The 18,068-nt window shown below is 41.4% G+C and overlaps 1 protein-coding gene across 3 annotated transcripts in view; it reads right to left on the bottom strand.

Annotated features, from left to right (window-relative positions):
• The window catches only part of PTPRG (protein tyrosine phosphatase receptor type G), a 771,055-nt gene that overhangs the window by 523,153 nt on the left and 229,834 nt on the right, over positions 1-18,068 (bottom strand). The gene's annotated exons all lie outside the window — the stretch shown is intronic.

Below are 18,068 nucleotides of genomic sequence, written 5' to 3'. Positions count from 1 at the left end.
GAGCCTGGTGGGCTTCCGTCATAGGGTCACACAGAGTCGGACACGACTGAAGTGACTTAGCAGCAGCAGCAGCAGCAGCAAAATCGTCTTTTGTGCTCACAGAGCCATGAGGCCCTTGAGCAAACGGCACGCAGAAGTGAGCCTCCAGGACCAAGCAGATAGAGAAACTGGGTCATTACCCACTGCTGAGGATGTCACCCCTTCCATGACCACCAGTTTACTCCACAGACATTATTTGGTGGGAACAACTTCAACATACCATGGGAAAACATTCGTTTTGCTACAACTGAATAATCAAAAAGCTATTTATTTCTGTACAGCAGGGAGAAACAGAGCACATGATTCAGTTTCTTTTTTATAATCTAGCCAAACTTGGAATTACTTTTGATTCTTTCAGCTAAAAGGAAACTGGCAAAGAAGGGTGCAGTGGTGGTGATGGTGGCTGCCACAGCAAAGACAAGTAGACCACATCCAGAGAGTTGTACCTGGACCCCTGTCAATTTGCAGGTTAAAGTCCTGTGCTGGGAATACTAGCTCGTTGTTTTTATTAAATCAGTGACTTTGTGTGTCCCTCTCCCTAGTATAATACCTGGGTAGCTTTTGATTGAAAGGACATGAATATAAGTGGATAAAGAGGAGATAAAGGGAATTAACTGACTTAAATTGGAACCTGAAGATATGAGTCTTCAGAGACAGCTGGTTCAAGAGGCTGCAGATTTCCTTTGCAATTTTCAGGCCAAGAAGCTGACCTCAGAAAGCCAAAACTGAAATGCACTCTCCTCTGGATAATAAACACATGCAAAAGAAGATAAACTCTGTTTGTAAGGAGTCCATCCAGCCAACTAAAGTAAGACACTTAGCAGTCTCGCCTGGGACATACAACCAGAACAAAAGACATTTCAAATGAATAAAGTAGTCCCAAGAACCCAAAACTGTTACAAATACCTGCCTAATCTCTGTCTCAAGCAGATTATCTATGCAATACAATCATTTTAGCTCCTTGAGTTACTTGATAATGTTGTAGCAAAGGTTGGAACATGTCTCAACTACCACTGGGCTAGTTAAGTGGCCCATACTTGTTCTGAACCCTCTGATGGACAGCCAGACTAGCACTCCATAGAGGATGGGATGTAGAGGGGACCTAGGGAACGGATAGCTGGACCAAGAAAGACGTATCTTGAGATACCCCCAACAATGATGCCCACTCAAACCCAGAGACCTTTCCTCCACTAGTTTCTTGTGCCACTCTCAACTCAACACCTTTCTTTCAATATACTACTTAATGAATGATAAGCTGTGGGCTAGGAGAAGAAAACAGAGAAAAGTGTTTCATGGAATAAAGAGTTAAAGAGAATGTTTAAAACACATCTGAAGCTGCAAAAAGAAAAAAAAAAAACCCAATGCCATACCTAAGTCATCCCTCTCTGAAAATAATGCCATTTATGTTATAAACCATGAGAGATCTGAAGGCAAATTCCTGAATTAATTGGTGGGAAGGGCCAAGATCTGAGAGAAACATGGCATGTGCCCACAGGAGGTCACGAAGGGGAGGGTCAAGGCTGAGCGAAGCCAGAAGCCAGAAAGTCTCAAGAGCTGAGGACGGGGTTAGGGCTCAGCATCCCTGTCCTTACCAGTGTCCTTTCAGTGACACTGCACCAACTGTAAGGCTACAGATCCTATCAGTCTGGCCCCCCAAGGCTCTGTCCTCTTAGGCCACAGCAACCCAAGCAGAAGATGAGCTCTAATGACTGAGACACTCCAGACTCTAGAACTCAGGATCCCGCTTATTATTCATTAAGATGCATTTAAATATGTACTTCCCTGCTTTCTTCTCTTAAAGCTCTGCAAATCATTAGCTAAATCCCAAAAATGGGATAAGATTAAAATAAATTCAGTAATAAATACCTCTGAATACAAGAGAGCACCTTAACATCACAGCTAGCACACAGACCTGCAGTTTGTAGAATGATCATCAAATACAGATACATTTATTATGAATTAAGCTGTCCTGAGGATCTGAAACTATTAGCAATACCTGCCCAATCTCTGCCTCAAGCAGATCATCTATGCAATAGGATTGTTTTAGTTACTCCAGTTACTTTACGATGTTCAATCAAAGGTTGGAACATGTCTCAAAGAACTCATCTTTATAATAGGAAATCATCTCCAATCTCTGTGGGAGCAAACCTGAATTACAAAATCTAAGAAACAAGACATTCTAAGCATCCCACGTAAATGCTGACTTTGTTCATCCCACCCACTAAAAAATGTTGGTTTCTGGCTCCTCAGAGCCACCCCCAAAGCTAGAGATCTAAGAGTTTAGGATTAATTGCATAAATACATGCACATAAGTAAAATCAAATAACAAAAATCCCACCACATCATACTCCTTTCCCGTTTCAAGGTTAATTTACAATAACTGATTGGACTTGACTGGACTGTTATTTTAAACTGATGACCCATGACTTATCTTAACACAGTAAAAGGAAAACAGAGGTGGTGATTTATAATTCATCTCAACCAAGAATTCCTTTGGTAATACACCACAGATCAAAGGATCGGATTTTACCTGATCTTCATCTTATTGATACACAGAGACTTAACAAATCAATCATTGTACCTATTTATGAAAGAGATGAAAGACTTATTTGGACATACTTTCCTACATAAAATAATTAAATCACAACATGAATAACTGAATTCCAGGGAAAAAAATTACCAAAAAAAAAAAAAATCAGAGAAGCCAAAGTACTTTAGAGATGGAAGGCATTCAGAGGCCGAGAAGTTGTCTCGGTGAAGGAAACTGTGAAATCAATGGCAAAGTAAGTAGCTATAAGGATCCAGTACTCCACATGCATCTAGTCACTTGTACATGTAAACATACAGGGCCTCTGAGAGGGTGCTACCGGTAAAGAACCTGCCTGCCAATGCAGGAGACACAACAGACACGCATTCAACCCCTGGATTGGGAAGACCCCCTGAGGAGGGCATGGGAACCCACTCCAGTATTCTTGCCTGGAGAATCCCATGGACAGAGGTGCCCGGCAGGCTCCATACAGTCACCAAGAGTTGGACATGACTGAAGTGACTTAGCATGCACGCACATATATACAAACTATATATTCGTCACTTTAGAAGAAATATTTGATCCAGAGTCTCACCATGAAGGTCAGTAATGTACCAGCAGTAATTCTGTTCTCCACAATAGTTCTTATTCTAACTCTTGAAACTGAAACAAACTCAAAGTTGATGTTTTCAGAAAATAGCTTCTTGCCTGAGTTTTGCCATCAAGTGTGATTTTAAACCAAACCACTGGACAAAAGCACCTTTCAGTCAACTCCAAGTTCATGATAAATAGGGTCTCAGGATAGCTGTGAGACAAGATAGCTCTCACATGGACCCTGGGCTTGTGACAAAAAGAATGCAGGGAAGAAACCAGCAACTTGTTGGGCTGCACCCCGCAGGTTTACAAGCTTGTGCTTGTGCCATTTAAAGGCCAAAGAGCTCGGAGTCAACAACAGAGACATCAATAGTGAAACTGATATGGGAGCTTACAGGTCTGAAGCAAGGTCCTGGAGCGACACCCCACCTCGAGCAGTGCAGAGGGCAGCACATGGCGGCCTAAGGAGTGTGGAGGAGGAGGGCGGATTACCAGAAATAAGGGACCTGACATCGACTTCAGGTGGGCTCATTAGTTACCATGGAAACCAGTGGAGGGGCACGCAGCACTCCACCCCTTTGATAAGAACAGTCCACAGCTGGGGCCTGGGGCAAGTACCTAGGAAGATCAGTCACATGCCTAAGTACAGGTGAAGCAAGCACTGGTCAGGCAGGGGATGGACAGAGGGCAAGAGAACAGCCATCGAGAGTGGCCTGACCATACAAATCCTACTAGCCCACCACGCAGCGGTACACCCCAAAATCTTAGTGGATAAAGATTTATTCAATCAATGGAAAAACACTCAGTCCTCAGGCTTCCTGCAGTTTAGGTGTGAGCTAGGGCGAGGGCGGTCATCCTTCACCCCCGCTGCCCAGGACAGAACCCACCAAGTGATCACACGTCTACCCCACAGAGCTCAGGTGTAGCCTGTGAACTCTAAACACTCAGGTGAACACCATCCATTGGCGTAAACCCAGCAGATGAACACCCAATGGCCACAGAGACCCTGATAGTAGCAGCAAAGAGCTGCTCAAAGCGAAGTCCTGAATAACCTGATGAACAGGATCTTAACCAAGGTAGCATACGCCAGCTGTGGAAATGCACTCGTCCCACAAAATTCACTCCCCCAGATTAGAGGACTATGTTTTACATGTCATTTTTACCTTTCCTCATTTGAAAGAGAAACCTAAAATTAACACCTACCCTTCTGAAACAAAGCATATCCAAAGTAATCTGTTATCACTATCTATGAATAATCCTCCAAGACCATAAACTAGACACCTATGATTTCTAAACACTCTGCTCTTTTTAAATAAAATATTTATTTAGATATAGATTGATTTTCCGATACATCGGGCCATGAAAAATAAAACTCTTTCCTATAAAAAGGACCGAGTGCAAAGGACTGAGAAGTCACCTGAAGAAGAAATGTGATATTAATTTTTGTCCTCTTCATGAACCCAGTAACATTCTATGCATAGCTACTGTAGCAATAATAACACTAAAGTTACCCATTTACGTGCTGATCTCCCCAACTAGTATAAGGTTCTGTAAGAGCAGACAGTATGTCTTAATCATCTTTTTGTATTTTAAGAAACCAGAGATGGCAGGACTTGAGGCCTATATTCATTAAATTGAATGCAGTGCAAAAGAAATATAAGATGGACACAGCACCCAGACATGAACGGTAAAAAAGTCACGTGCATAACAAACAGCAGTATCAGTGATTAAGTCCCAAAGTGAGGGTTTGTCACCAAAGGTGGTAAGTGAGTCTTGGCAAGAAGAAATTTCCTCCAGAAAAGGAGCAGCAAACAATGGCATGGGCAAAGGTCAGATCTCAGTCTATCTCAATCAGGCTTTACTGGAACACAGCCATGATTGTTGGCTGAGGTACTGTCTCTGGCTGCTTTCACGAGGCAGAGCTGAGTAGCTGTAGCAGGGGCTATACACCCAACAAAGTATTTATCATGTTGCTGTTTACAGGAAAAGTTTGTGACCTTGGTCTAGAATAACCTGTATTAAGAACTCAGAAGGAAAAAAAATAATTGTTTTTATTCTCCACAACATTACACTGGTTATTGAATTAAGCATTTCTTTCAATTTATGAACATAAGCAAAAACCACAGTACTTTTAGCCGTACATACTCGAGAATGTATCATCAGAAACCATTCACATGACAGCTGCTGCGGGAATCTTAAAATGTCATGTGCATTCATGACAACGCCTACATTAACATAGTTGTTAGACCTGCTATGAGTTCGGCAAAGTACAAGGCTGGTTGAAATGACCTGGAGTCTTGATCCCTTCCCTTGTGACTCAGTTGGTAAAGAATCCACCTGCAATTCAGGAGACCTGAGTTCGATCCCTGGGTTGGGAAGATCCTCTGGAGAAGGGAAAGGCTACCCACTCCAGTATTCTGGCCTGGAGAATTCCATGGACTACATAGTCCATGGAGCTGCAGAGTCGGGCACAACTGAGCAACTTTCACTTCACATGAGATCTTATTAGGTAATATATTTCTTAAAACAGTTCATGTATTACCAAATCACAAACTGTAATACTTTGATTGTCTCAAGTACAAGCAGTGCCCTCTGAAATACCACATACTCCAATTTCTGCAGTTAAAAATATTGATTGTGAATGTAAGTGGCATGAAATGTGAATCCCAGCCTTGATACTAAGACTGAACCCTCTGATGCTGAAAAATAAGAGTTGGAACCATGGGAAAAATAGGTATTAAACTGGCTATGGGAAGAAGTTGGCCAACAAGCCAATACTTAAGGACGCGAGAAGTAAGCAGCAGGAGTCTCTGAAACTGGGAGCTGCTGTCTTCAGTTGCTTTGATCTGCTACAGATCTTCAGGGCTTCCCTTGTAGTTCAGTTGGTAAAGAACCTGCCTGCAACGCAGGAGACCTGGCTTCGATTCATGGATCAGGAAGATCCCCTGGAGAAGAAAATGGCAACCCACTCCAATATCTTTGCCTGGAGAATCCCATGGACAGAGGAGCCTGGCAGGCTACAGTCCATGGGGCCGCAAGAGTCAGACATGACTGAGCGACTAAACCACCACAGATCTTTATTTTTCTCAGACAGAGCCACTTGCTGGTACTCTTCTGCACATCAGGCACCATCTTCAAGAAACAAGTACAATAGTGGAGACAGTGTCCTTGGGGGAATAAAGAGCCTACTTTCAAGACTTTAACAGCCCTCCACTGGGTAACAAGGTACAGCCATCGTGTGCATGAATGCCTCCCTAACAGCAATTCTTGTCATAGATGGAAGAAGCTTTACAGCCCATCAAGTCAATAAATCGGTCTTTTTAAGAAGTTTCGAAAAACAAATTGACTTTAACAACTCCATAGGAACCACTGTGATATCATTGGGTCCATCACATCAAAATGAAAGGCTTCTAATAAGGAATGATCATTAAGTTCCAGAACAGGCAAAGGCAGACATTTACAGTCCATAGGGTCAGTGAGGAAGCACTTATGTGCCCCCAAGAAGCATCTAATAAAGCAGATTCCAGTGACTTGGTTACTGTCTGCACAGTTCCGTGTTCACAGGGACCTTTTACTCCACAGATCACTGCAGATGGAAACAATAATGATACCGCTAGGAACCTCCACCATTTCAAACGCCTATGAGGTAACCGATCCACTGAAACTAAACACAGAGAAGTTTTCTCAAACCGAGAAAAATTGAGCAGACCAAATGAGGTCTGCTGAGAAAAAAGGCAGAAAAGGGAGTAACAGCATGAATTCAGTGTTCCTCGTACGGAGTTCTTCTCATTGTTAGATTCTTTCCAAAGTCATTTTCCTTAACTTTAATCATCAAGAGGAAATATAAGGAACAGAAATAGAGAACAACCCAGTGGTTATTATGGGGAGAGAAAAGGAGGGAGAGGCAAGACAGGGTTAGGGAGCACATCAGATTACCTACTATTTACCCCCGAGGGAAACATGTTAAAAGCTGAAACTGTACTTTGCTTAGAAAAGCCAGCATCACCACAGTGGTAACTCAGGAAGCAATCAGCACATCTTTCTTCCCTGTCATTTAAGCACAGGTACAGTGTGTGCAACTTCTATTCCCAGTGGGACATTTCAGAGACAACATGCTAATTTTCCTCAGATTTAGCATATTCTAAATTGACATAAGACGACAGAGAATAATTACTTTAAAACATATTATAATTCCAAAACTTGATAGGCAGATGTCATTCCTTATGTTTAAATAAAAATCATTAGATACAAATATAAAAAGAGAAGGACCATGCAAGTAAAAGCAGCCCTTTCCTCCAAAAATCATACTCCTGCCAGCTCCTAACACTCCCTCTGAGGGGTGCGTTTCTTTGCTCTTTTCCAGATCTCCCCTAGCTTGACTCTCCAACCACCCTTGAATTCCTACAACAATTGTGACAAACCCAAGTGGTCATTTTACAGTTTTTCTTAAAGCTCTCCAAAGAGAAAGGACCATAACTAATGACTAACTGAGAACAAAATACTTTGTAAGGCTCAGCTATCAAGTCAACCCATAGCCAAACATTGTACAAAACTAAGTGTGGTTGTATTCTGTGCCTTCCTGGTCACAAGGTGAGCTCAAGCTACAAGCCGTGTTCTCTTCTCATGGTAGAAGCTGGGAAGAAGACCGAAGAAAAAGAACAAAATGAAATTTCCAGAAGCTAAAATAAAGTAACAACTGCCCAAGGCAAATTTTCCTCTTTTAATTTCTGAGCAACCAAGATGATGAGAACATCTGACACCACCTACTCCACCTCCCTCAGATAACCGGGGAAAAGTATGTTTTCTGAAATTCCACAGCGGAGGGGAAGAAAAGGCTAGAGGCACATATGATTTGGAAATCTATATAGGACATCCATTTAAGGTGGCATTTATTTATAAATCTAACTACTGGCTGTCACTGTCAGTTTAGAGAGGGGGCTATAGGAAAAGGGTAATGGGTAGCCACAATTAGGGGGAAGGGGAGGCTCCCACCAGGCCAAGGGAAGTACAGAAATCAAAGTAAGAGAAGGCGTGAGATGAGGTTGAGTTCCTTTTCAGTGGACACTCATGTGTGTGTGTCTGTAAAACAGTCAGTTCATTAGGATATTACCACACCCCTACATACGTGTTCACTCCTGTTTTATATGACTTCTAATTGCTGTCTGTGTATGTGTTGATATAAAGATGCTGCTCTCTGCTAAGGTTTATCAATATGAGGGTGAGCAGACTTCTGATGTGATGGGTAATGTTTTATATTTCCCACTGTATCCTGTCGCCGAAGAACATCTGTTGTTCAAGAGGGCACTACCAATTGAAGCCAGGTCTACAACAAAATACAGCAAGACTGACACAAATTATAAAGCTAATTTAACACCCCAAAATCTGCTTTACCAGAAACATGCAGCTAATGAAGATCTAAGGATTTGGGAAAGACTTTAATTAGCTTGAATTATCTGGATAATTACATTGATTTTTGCTAAAGTAAATTCATTCCTAATTGGTAAAGCTAATTATATAAATATATATCTTCTACAATTTTCTAGATTATTCAACCCAAAGGGTTTCTCGTTTAAATTTCTGAGGTAAGTGGTAAATTCTGCACTTCATTTTACATTTGTATAAACAAACCCCTGGTGTGGATATGACCTAAAAAAGCATGTGTATCTCCTGAATTGTCCTCTGTCTAATTACATCATTCTGCAAGCCAAATACAGCAGAGGTTAATGTGCAGAACCTATACTTAATTCATAAACGTGGCCTGGAAAAATGGTTTGCAGTTGCCTGTTAGAAGCACAGCCCTGAAAATTTCCATCACAGTTTTGCATGTAATTAGCCTCTTTTTTTTCCCCCTCTGCTATTTATAAATGCATAAATATACCTGCACTCTACGTAACAATGACAGACAGTGACAACATATTGATATACAGTGCTACTTCCTAGTTGGAAATGAATATTTCATTAGCTGAGTTATCACTGCTGGGTTACGACCTTCAACTCTCTAATTTTAAATTCATCCGTTTTCAGACTATTAAGCTGTTCTTGAGCACACCACAGAAATTACAGATGGAGAGGTAAATTTTCAAGATAATTTTTAATTCCAAAAAAAGGTCAAGGATATGCATACTAAATTCTTGAAAAGAACTGTATCTCATAATGAGAGCAAATGGGTCATTTTGGTTGTTAATGGTATTTGATTCTACATGTAAAAAAGGTGGGGTGCGGGGGATAGACAGAAGAAACAGATCATGATCACCGGATGATACTATCAAGCTTCTAATTTCCCAGAACTATGCACAAGAAACTTAGAAATGATTAACTATGAAGATCAACAAACTTACACCTAGTTTTCTGCCTCATAAAAGCTAAAATTAACCCAGTCAATCTCCTGCACAGATTCAGTTCTTGGTTCTCCATTTCAAATATCAAGACATGGCACAAAGGCTCCCAGCAAGAATGCTCCTGGTTGGAAATCCAAGCTCGTGGACCTCCACTGCCTGCCCTCAAATTCATTCCAGGGCTTGGGGCATGTCTGCGTCTCCCCAGTGTGAACCTGGCCAGCTCTGATCTCCACATCATTCTCACACTTTGTCCGCTGCATTAAATATGCTGCAAACAGGTCCTATCCCACTGAAAACAATCTCATTCTCAAATGCCAACACACTTCAGCCAATGTTTCTCAGCCAGGTGACCTCTAGTTATTCCCTGTGATTCAGGACAAGAATCACCTTCTCACCCACAAATTTTCTCTGTCCACCATCTAACACCTCAGGACAATTTCCAGCTCAGTTCCAAACCCCATACACACTTTCACAGTACTGCATTTATCACACAACAGCACGTGAATTGTCCTCTGTGTCTCTCCCACCCTAACTACAGCGGACACCCATTAAGTTCCTGAGGATCCAGGACAGTGGTTAGCACAAAGTGGATTAAAGATATACTTTTCAAAGTGAATTACAAAACGATGGAAACAACCACACTCCTGTAATGGTTACCCTGGAAGAAATGGCACATCCTGGATATAACCTTGAGCTGAAATATCACACTGGCAAGCAAGAGCTCTGTGATGACCCAGGTCAACTAGGTTACATCTTCTTCTTAAATATTCTCTTTGATTCTTGTCCCTCTAGACCACACTGCCTCAATTACCACCACTGCCTTCTCTATTCCTTAACGCTTCACAGTTTCTGGCTAACCCTCCACTCTTGTTTAACCACACACCAAACTCTTCCTCAAATCAATGTGTGGTGACATTATTTGTCTCATGTCTATCTTCCATCCCACCTGAGTGGGAAGGCAGAGTTCACCGGCCTAGCTGATGGTTCACACTCAATTTATTGACTGATTTAACACATGATTCAACTGATGCATAAAGCACTGTAATCATCTATTATTGAATTAGCACTGATCGTTTTGTCAAATTAGCCTAGTGATAGTTTGGAAAATAAACAACGTCCGATGTAGCAAATGCAAAACAAGTTTTAGGGACTTCCCCGGAGGCCCAGTGGCTAAGCCTCTGTGCTCCCAATGCAGGGGGCCTAAGTTTGATCCTTGGTCGGGGAACTAGTTACAGGAACTAGACCCCACATGCCACAACTAAAGCTCTCACATACCACAGACAAGACCTGGCACAGCCAAGTAAATAACAATATTTACAAAAATGTTTTAATGAAAGTGAAAGAAAGCTGGAAGTACGAAGGACCTTGCTCCTTGCTGTACAAGTCCTAAAAAGTCATGCTGGAATGGCTGCTTCCCTTTTAACACAGCACTTCTACAAATTACCTACAAAGATGTGAGCATCTTTGCTCACAACGGGAATTATATTCACTCAGAGGCACCACTGGTCAACTACTGATAAGCAGAAGCCCTGACAGATTTAAATCACATTTATTAAGAAAAATGGGAAGAAAAGTTATTAACAAATTCAGTTAATTGAAGTAATCAACACTCCTCACAATTCATTGAAAATCAACTCTTTGCATATATTTATAACTAAATCTTGTTATCATGCTGGTAAAAAGCCTACCATCAAGACAGACAAATTTTTCTTCAGTGAAAGGACCAAAACAGGAAAAGAAATGACATGTGTCCCAAATCTGTTGTTCCACAGAGAATATTCCTCATCAGTCTCCAGAAAATACAATGGACTTGAAACAATGATCTTTCAAAGGACAGTTTTCAAACTGAAGTTACAGGGTTTTTTCCCCTATCATTTATTCCTAGAAAAAACAAGACTTTGAATGCTCATAAACCCAGTCATCCTTCAATGGTTTAACTGAAAGGCACACACAAGTAAACCAATTTTATAGGAACCACTATGCAAGTTCCATTTTACTGGCTCTTCCACTCCTAAAGGTTTATGAACTTTTTAAATGTACGTAGAAGGAAATCAATGATGAATTTCCCAGAATGTAACAGCAACAGCATCCTTCTCCCTACAGAGGTCATCACAGAACCTTTTCTATCCAAATCCTTTTAATATCTACATGTTCCCTCAACTTTTTGGCAGACACTCTGAAGTCAGCTGAAATTAACTAACTAGAGACCCAAGTTAGACACTCTAAGAGCTATATAATAGCAAAAATCCCTCTCCATTCCTTCTGGGGGCACGTTCTGGGAGAGCTCTGAGCTAACCAATGTTTTCGTTAACAGAACCCCATTAACTCATAGTATCACACTATTAAGTAGATCACTCTCTACAACAAAAAGGATGGACAGAGATGCATTTTAATTTCACAGACCTTTTATCTTCATATTGAAAGCTAATTGGCAGGAGTGCTTAAGAATTAAGTTTTTCAAATAGTGAATGAACTGAAAACAGATTCTTAGATCATGGATGCAAATTCAACTATCTCCCTAGACCAGAGAGATAATGGAAAATGCCCAGTGAAAGAAACGACTGAGCAGCAGAGGGGGACTAGAAAGGAGCACTATAGTCCTGCAGGAATGAGGGCTCCATGTGGCCAGAATGTCTCACTTTTACAGTTCCATTTAGAATGTGTGCACTGTGATTTTCACTGAAGGAAGATATTAAAAGTGGCCTTTTAAATGAAAATCCCCAATTTTTAAAAGTTGGAAAATCAGGAATACTCTGGCCGTCAGTGGTTAGGACTCTATGCTTCCACAGCAGGGGCCACAGACAATACCCAGTTGGGGAACTAAGATTCCATATGCCACATAGTGGGGGGGGGGGAATTTTTTTTTTTTTTTAATTTTAAATAAAAAGTAGAAACTAGTTTAAAGACAGACACACAATTTGTAGACCAAATGAAGTAGAATCTAGTTTGCCTCTGACTTGTCTCACACAGGACACTCACGACAGCTTCCATAGAGCATTCCCAATGATTTCACAAAGCGCCTAAAATGTCTGCCTGTCCCCCACTCAATATGCTATCTTCCATCTCCACTTAACAAAACGGCCTTTTCTGCAAAATGACAAAGCAAAGTCTGTTTGTCATCACCTAGCTGCTGCTAAGTCACTTCAGTCGTGTCTGACTCTGCGCGACCCCATAGACAGCAGCCCACCAGGCTCCCCCGTCCCTGGGATTCTCCAGGCAAGAACACTGGAGTGGGTTGCCATTTCCTTCTCCAATGTGTGAAAGTGAAAAGTGAAAGTGAAGTCGCTCAGTCGTGGCCAACTCTTTGTGACCCCACGGACTGCAGCCTACCAGGCTCCTCCGTCCATGGGATTTCCCAGGCAAGAGTATTGGAGTGGGGTGCCATTGCCTTCTCTGGTGTCTCATGAACTGATCACAAATCAAAAAAACTAATCATTTTGAAGTGTCTTTTCATTCTATGCGACATCAATGAACCACTTATGGATCAGATTAGTGATGTGCAACGAAAACTGGACTTTATACAACTGGTGATGACCACCTCAGTAGCTGGACCAAGAAGAAGCTCCAAAGCACTTCAGTTCAGTTCAGTTACTCAGTCGTGTCCAACTCTTTGCAACCCCATGAACCACAGCACGCCAGGCCTCCCTGTCCATCACCAACTCCCAGAGTCCACCCAAACCCATGTCCATCGAGTCGGTGATGCCACCCAACCAAAACCACCCAACTAAAGCTAGAAGGTTTGATGGGATGGGTACTCTCTGAGCTGGCTCATGTCTCCCTTCTTGCAAAGTCCTTCTACATAATGTACATCACTGAACTCCCCCTGTCAGCATCCCCACTGCCTGGAGGACTTAAAAAAGGCTCACCCCTGGAGATAGCTTAGTCTCCTCTCTCTAGGAACAAGTCACCTGTGACATACAGTGCCAAGAAGCAGGTCTTCAGCTCCCAACACTGGCATGTGTCATTAGGAAGGTAATTAGGGACAATCACACTCTTTTGGCCACTTACTACCTCTCACAGGGGCTCACACTGACAATCAGACCAGGAGTCAAACCTACTGTGCACCATTATGTCCTCCATTTTTGTTTCTCCAAGGATTCACTGATGTTCCCCCAGTCTGCTTAGCATCAAGCACTCCCATGAGAATGTAGAACTCTGTGCAGTTTCCTAATGGATCTTCATCTAAGGCCAAGAGGAGGCCACCTCAAAATAGCAACAAGTGACCACAAGTGTACAGGAAATTTTAAGATCAACTAAGACTCTGCACACTTGTATCCTTTTGAGTGTGTATATGTAAGTAAATCTTCTTGAAATAAATATAAATACTGCCCACTCTTAATGACTTCTCAGATTCCCTAGGATTTCATTCTGTGTAATACATCGTAGAAGATTTTGTAGAATCTGGCTCCTGCCTGTCTCCTTCCCTCCTTCTGGGGCCTCAACTCAAAGGATGCCAATCTCCCTTACTTTACTCAGAGTGTCACAGATTTCAGCAAGATGCTAGAGCAATCCATGCACTTTCTCCCACCACATGATCTTTGTTGGACTGGCTCTTTCAGCCTGGAATTCTTTCTCCCTAAGCATCACATGATTAGGAGATTTTCATTCACTGTCTACATAAAATAGATTACCTATAGCTTCTGTCTATCACAAGCCCATTCATTTCCTTCATGGCTACAGTAGAGCAGTTTTATCTATTGATATTCAGGAATTTCTTGCCCAAATGACCCACTAAAGTGGGTCTCACAGAACCTGGGACCAAAAGGGTCATGTTCTAAAGTGCAGCCACAGCACCTGGACTGGAACAGACCATCAAGTATTTGCCATATAGATGAATGAGTGAATCAGTGAAGGAATGAGTTTCCTCTGCCCCTTCCACATGACACGTATTGTGTTAGACAGTGAAGATCCAACTACCGTTGACCCTTATAGAACAGGTGGTTTGAACTGTTCCAGGTCTACTTATAGGTGAGCATTTTTCAATAGGAAATACTACAGAACTACAAGGTCCCACGGCTGGTTGAATTCTTGCATGCAAAGGAACCGCTGACACAGAGGACCAACTATAAATTATACTCAGATAAACCTTTGGTTGTCCAAGGGTCAACTATATAAGCTAAGTACACCTGGTACCTGAAGCCTTGGAAGTTTCAGTGCTACAACTTGGAGACAAAGAAACGCATGGAGTAACAGGACTTTTATGGGAGTCTTCTCTGGATGCAGTTAATCGGTGGCTTGATGAACATCTACCATGTTTCAAGCATCTAGAAACAGAACACTAATGTACTCCTGCTATGTCCCAGCAAACAGGCTCACTTCAAGTGACCCTCCTCTGTGAGGCCCACCTTGACCTCTCCAGTACTGCCCACAGTTTCATGATTTTAGCTACAAATGATCCATACATTTATAGTACCCTCTTCTATATGTTCCCAATTCTATCTTGACAGCTTCACACTCTGTGTCCTATATCAGTGACTGCAGGGATCTTGCCAGCTTTTCTGCAGTATTCCAAGGGCTTCCTGAGTCCTGGAATTAATAAACGTACCTGGTATCTTCACGGTCTAGAGAAAGTATCATTACCTAATAAGTGTTTAATAAAGATGGCTGAAATGAAAGAGGAAATGACCCAAATTAAAATAGTTCTCTGCCTGTGCTGTATAAGACAGTAGCCACCAGTCAATAGCTGCTATTTAAAGTTAATTAAAATTAAATTAAGTTTAAAATTCTGTTTCTGGGTCACACTAGCCAAATTTCTGGTGCTCAATGGCCACGTCTGGTTACTAGCTACTATGTTAGTTAGCACAGGACAGAATATTTCCATCATCAAAAAGAATTCTACTATACAGCAGTGATATGGATCTTTACAAAATAAAGCTGCCAAGTAAATATTTTATTATTTATTGATTAGAAGAAATGTTATTTCTGTGTTCCACAGAGACACCTAATTCAATAACGTCCTTGAAATATTTATTTAGGAACTTCTCTATGTGTGGTACCAAGCCAGGCGCAGCAAATTTTCAAAGAGGAAGGAAACTTGAAGCTTGCCTCTCAAGAAGTTCACAAACAAGTATGCAAAGCAAAGCAGTCCAGTCAATAACTAGCAAAAAATTCAGTGCAAAAATAATAAATAAGGAAAGTTATAGAAGCATGTAGTCATTAGGTCAAATTGGATCAAAATTTAAAAATCTGGCAACATTTAGGCAAAGAAGTGGTTTTTGAAATACATTAGACAGGGAAGATTTTAAGAGACAATTAAAAAAAGCCATTCCAGATTCAAAAATTTGTGTAAATTAAGATTCAGCTGCAGAGAAAAATCAGAGAATGTTCAGGAATGACACGCTCTTGGTGTTGAAGTCTGAAGTATAGCAAGAGTGGCAAAATATAAAGCTGCAGATCATCACAACCACAGTACATCAAAAACTGGAGTGTCCAGTTAAAGGGATAGGATTTGTTGCATAGAAAAAATGTGGAGCAGCCCTTCGTAAGGTTCCAGGGCAGACGGTAGCTTCCTGGCTCCCTCTCAATGGTAGCTGCTGAGTTTCAAGTCTGAGGGACTAGTCTGATCAAGAGAAAGTAGCAGACACCACTGGTCGTTCCCATAACCATCAAGTGATACCTAGAATTTCTACTCCTCTGGCAACAGGGGAAGGACCTGTTGTAACAACCTTTTCAAGAAAACTAAATTTAAAATTCCAATCATAATGGGAACTTGGGGTTAACAGAAATCATCTAACTGTTTAAGGAAGTAAGTCAATTTCATGACTCTCATTCACCAAAAGGGAAAAAAAACTGGTAAAAGTACATTTAGACAGGACAGAAGTACCATCTAATACTATTGTCTAGTAGTTTAAAAGTATTAGAAAATACTCTTTCTGATTTTCTAATACTAATACAGTACTGTCTAATACTACTTTCCCTTAGCAATAGTATCTCTTGGCCTCCACATCACTCCCTACTGGAGATGCAGTACGGATCCAGACCAAACTAATACACTGCAATCAGAACCTTCAACTCAGCCAAGATATTATAGCCTTTGTTTAACATAGAAACGAGCTAGATATGTGAAGCTATTTTTAAGGCTGGTGAGCCTTTGATAAGACTGAGCTTATCTTTTGATATCAGCTACGTTATCAAAAGGAAGATTTCCCAAACATTTCTCTAGCAACACTATTTTAGTATTTTTAAAAAGTTGTTGTTGAGTCGCTCAGTCATCTCTTTTCAAACTCCATTGACTATAGCCTGCAAGGTGCCTCTGTCCATGGGATTTCCCAGGCAAGAATATTGGAGTGGGTTGTCATTTCATTGTCCAGGGGATCTTCCCAATCCAGGAATCGAACCAACATCTCCTGCATTGCCAGATGGATTCTTTACCATTGGGAAGTCCTTCCTTTTAAGAAGACACATCCACGTTCAGGAAATGAGGCAGCCATATCTATGCTGTTTCACAAGCTTTCCTACAGTCTTGCAAGTTAAAAAGTTGAAAGAATTTTCTTTAAGGAATAAAAGCATCAGACATAATGACAAGTTGATCAAAACAATTAACTGGGGGTGAGAAGAAAGGACACTTGCTGGGAACTAAGAACTACAGAAGGCACAGAAAAGGAGCCCAACTTGGAACAAGGTGGACAATTATGAAAAAATAAATTCTTCACTAGAAGACACTATCAGATACAGTACAAACCCTGGGTCACTTAGGTATTGCTTTCAATCTTGTTTTAACAATCTTCATCGGACTGTGATTTCACAATAACCTGCGGAGTTGCTCAATAGTCACCAGTGGACAGGGAGTAGGGAGCAGACACGAGCAGGCAATCACACTTCACTCCCTGCTGGCTGCCTGCACAAACATGCAACATTCCTGGTATCGATTATATTGACGCTGATTATGAAACAATGATTTTAACATTGAAACCTCCCAGGAGAGTGGTGAAAACATACCCAGTGTAATGAATAGCAAACCGGTGAATCCCAGGTGCAGTCTGGTGGTGCTCTGGTGAGACTCACACAAGAGCTCCAGCACTGACTCTCACATTACTTACATAAAGAGCCAAATTTCCAAGTGCCAGCAACAGACTCCAGGTGAGATATTTATATATACCCGAACTGTCTTCTGCAAAAAGGATTAGTTGAAGCATATAAATGAATAATGATGCAGTCTGGTCCTGTCCCAGGGTACTGTCCAAAATAGCATGAATGTCTCACACTGTGGAGACCTCTTGCTCAAAGTCATTCAGACTCTGCATTGGAAAATTAACTAATTTTTGAGGGAAAACAACCTTCAGCATCATGTTTTGCTGTGTTCTGTGTGGTCCACTTTAGGGAAGGACTGGAACCTCTTAGACACCCTCGAAGCCTGGCATGGATGGACGAGTAGAAGCTTTGAAGTTTTCTTAACTCAAGACCAAATTTTTACTATGTGCTAATAAGTCCTTTCCTAGGATCTGAGGATAAAGCCATGCGCAAAAGACACGTTACTTAACTCTGTATTTCTTGATTTTCAAACCTAAAAGTCACCATAGTAACCATGCCCTCCCCTCAGGACTTAAAGAAATTAAGAGACATCATTCACC

Source organism: Moschus berezovskii, chromosome 24 (genome assembly GCF_049115385.1).
Source record: "Moschus berezovskii isolate FMDL1 chromosome 24, NW_MosBer_1.0, whole genome shotgun sequence".
NCBI lineage: Eukaryota > Metazoa > Chordata > Mammalia > Artiodactyla > Moschidae > Moschus > Moschus berezovskii.
This window is presented reverse-complemented; position numbering and strand designations above follow the sequence as displayed.